Consider the following 3646-nt stretch of genomic DNA (forward strand, 5'->3'; position numbering starts at 1 on the left):
CCACAGTATTTTCACTGCTGTGTGATGTTGCCTTGGCTCTAGTGAATGAGCCTGACCCTGAATAACGTTTCACACTTTCTGCCAGTTTACACTCATAAAGAATGTATTGACACTTGCTATGTGCCAGCTATTGGGTTAGTCATAGACCCACAAATTAATTAGCTCTTAAACCATCACAGAGCCATTTAAACAAGTATTTATTGAGCACCTAATAGTGGTCACACCAGGCACCAATGGGAAGAAGCTATGACTGGGAAGAGGTGGTCTCCAAGGTAGTGAATCAAGAGAGTTGGCTCTTGGCTTCTCTGGTGTCATTCATATTCAGAAGAGGCCTTGAAGGAAACCTGGGTTGTCTGTGTGTAGGTCAAAGAACACACAAAAGAGCAGGCGGTTGTACTGTCCTGGGGGAGGGGTGTGATGCTCTGCTTACCACTGAAGTACAGCTGCAGAGCTGTCTGTCTCAACTTTGCTGACAGCTTTGTCTCCTCAGGGAACAATGAGCACTTACTTGTTAGTAGAAAGCAGGTTGCACTTTCTCCACAGTTGCCTCTGTGTTTGGCAGCAGGGCTCCAGACATGCTTTTGCTAGAAACAGTGCCTTTCCAATAAAGACAAAAAAGAATGTATGTAAGGCAGCCTGTCAAAGCTACCCTGAGGCAGCTCTCCTGCAGTGTTTTCACCAAAATTATCCTGTGTGCTCTGCAGACATCTGCCCTTTTTTGGGTCTGCAGACAGTGGTTAATAGAGGGTGAAATGTCCCAAATATATCTACTTGCCCAGTCCTTATAGTGTCCACATTACACCTGATGACAAATAATTTTTTTCTTCTCTATTTTCTTTTCTTTTTTCTTTCTTTCTTTCTTTCTTTCTTTCTTTCTTTCTTTCTTTCTTTCTTTCTTTCTTTCTTTCTTTCTTTGTGGTAAAAGCTAAGGCTGCAGGAGACCTAGACTCTGCTAGTAGTTCTCTATTTTTTCTTGGGTTCTGATCTCTTTTTACTACTGTGATATGATCATACTGAATACCAAATGGGACTCTCGGTGTGGTTTTTCTTGCTTTGCTTTTCTGAGTCTGTCAACTTTTTTTTTAAACCCTAGAGTTTAACTCTATACATCAATCTGAACCACAAAGACAGAAAGGAAGCACCAGGAGTGGTTTCCTCTGCATCCTAGTGCAGACAACAAGAACAGCCACAAACCATTCTAGGTCTGTCAGTGGATGTAGGAGTCTGCTGCGTTTTTTTGTTTTGTTTTGAAGAAAGTTTGAATGATTACTATCTCTGGCTAGGAGCAGTGGTACACATCTATAATCCCAATACTTAGAAGACCAAGACATGATGATCACAGAAAATTTGAGGCCAGAATCAGTTACACAGTGAATTCCAGGCAGATCCAGAAACAGTGATACTCTCTCTCTCTCCATATATATATATATATATATATATATATATATATATATACATATAATATATATATTATACATATAATATATATATTATATATGAATGAATGAAACAAATATTGGCAATGCGTTTTAATGGTTGTAAGGTGAAGGTCATATTGAAACATTATTGGTTTTTGAGTCATTGTACTGATTTTTAAAATAAAAATTGTCAAGTTTACAATACTTAAACCTAAAATTCCTTGAGACATGGTTGTAGCTAATTCCTTCTAGTAGCTTTCCAAGAATTCAAATTGTGAACTCTCTGTGTATACTATTAAATACACAATGAACGAGCACTAGCAAGTGCTTGATATTCCCTCTTCTTTTCTGGATAAAGAAATAGTCTCTGAGAGTCAGTGACATCCTCCAGTTCTTAGTAAGGAAGCAAGAAGAACCCTTCTCTTGCCTTCCAGGACTGTGTTCATCACTATACCTTCAGAGTCCTCCCTGATGCTTCCTGTTGTATACAGCAGAGATTAGAAGAATACAGGAAAAATAAGCTGATGCCGGTGAGTATATATTCCAATAGATCAAGATGCAATTAAAAATAACTCCATAAAAATATAGGTCCCAGAGGACAAATAACAGGAAATTTTGATAGAAATTTTATTAGACTCAGGTAAAATTCTCCATAAAACCTATAAAACCCATTAAGCAGTTTCGGGGAAATATATGCGCATCTTTTACTGCAGTAATCTTAATGAGATTGATAAATTGAGTTCACCAATAGATGCTGAAATCTCTGGCTGGAAGGGAGAACATTTCATTTTCATATGTGCTCAGGAAACTGTTGAAATTTATATTTCTTATCTTTGTTGCTGACAATAAAGATCATTTGACATCAGTGAATATAAAAATGAAATTGGTGGCAATAATTCTCAGTGCTCATCTACCTCTTACTGCATCTCACTGAGAAGAAGACTTGGATCTTCCCCTCTCATGACCTTAGGTACTTCTGCTTGAATTTTCTCACATCCACCCAATGCCTTTTAAATTCTTTCCAGCAAAAATGAAGGCAGTCGTCATTCACTCCATCTCCTCTTCACTGTGCTCTCCGTTCTTATTTTGAAACTAGAGACATATTGTGTCATTTTCTCAAGTGCCTTGAAAGAAATGTCCTGAACCGAGAGCAAAGTGCTCAAAGCCTGTACAGCTGCACTCTTCAGACACTTAGAAACTCATCTGTTACTAACTCTGTCCTCATAAATTCTGTTATACACCTCTAACATGTCCTGTTCACACAGAAGTAAAACACTGGTAGACTGAGGACTCACACTGTCTGCTTTCAAAATCCAGCTCTGCCCTGAACTCAGTGACTTTTCTGAGTCTTAGGGCTTTGTGTGTGTGTGTGTGTGTGTGTGTGTGTGTGTGTGTGTGTGTGTGTGTGTGTGAGAGAGAGAGAGAGAGAGAGAGAGAGAGAGAGAGAGAGAGAGAGAGAGAGAGAGTGTGTGTGTGTTCTGGAGAACATTGCTCACAAGATCAAGAGCTGGGTGATCTGACACAGGCCCAGACTTCCAGCATACAACTTCTTTCGGTCCTGGAGCAAGCTCTCCAATGTTTCATTCGGGCCACTGTTCCTGAGCCCAAGGGGCCATACTCAGCCTACAGACTCGCTCTTGAACTTCCGATTAGAAGCTAACAAGACTGTATTCTGGATTCATGAAGTGCTTGCTCCTCATTATGTTCCCACTTAAATTTCTCATAAAATTTACAGTCTTTCTTCAAGAAGAAGAAATCCCTCAGAGCAGAGGCTGTTTTTGATGTTTTTTTCCATCTGTTTCATAGGTGCAGTGCCCAACACTTGACAAGTGCCCCCATATCCACAAAAATACAAGAAAGCGTAGCCCTGCTAATTAAGGTAAAAGTCTACCATTGTTCCAGTAGCCTTCTGGGCTTGGTGCAAAATGGTGGACTTCCTTTATCACCAGGGCTTCTCCTTCTCTGACCTTGTCTGCGGAGCTCAAAATGCCCACACACCTCAACCTGAAAAATTTCACATAGCCCTGGTTAAGATTACAGGTTCTACTTCCTTTCTCCTGGTAAGAACCCATTCACCTAGCACATAGGAGATTCCTAAAATGCTAATGAAGCATCTCAGTACCTTAAACCTTCAGCCAAGAACTGTTGCCCACACTGGATATTGTGACCCTGTCCCCAAACTCTATAGTATTTGAATCACCCCAAGTAAAGTGATCTATCTCACTGCA

The 3646-nt window shown here is 40.0% G+C and overlaps 1 non-coding gene across 1 annotated transcript; it reads right to left on the minus strand.

Annotated features, from left to right (window-relative positions):
• Positions 1 to 1093: 1093 nt before the first annotated feature.
• Positions 1094 to 1220, minus strand: LOC116894961. The gene has a single exon (XR_004387155.1). It is a non-coding gene; the product is annotated as a small nucleolar RNA SNORA31 (small nucleolar RNA).
• Positions 1221 to 3646: the final 2426 nt, after the last annotated feature.

The sequence above is a fragment of the Rattus rattus genome, chromosome 2 (genome assembly GCF_011064425.1).
Source record: "Rattus rattus isolate New Zealand chromosome 2, Rrattus_CSIRO_v1, whole genome shotgun sequence".
NCBI classification, from domain to species: domain Eukaryota; kingdom Metazoa; phylum Chordata; class Mammalia; order Rodentia; family Muridae; genus Rattus; species Rattus rattus.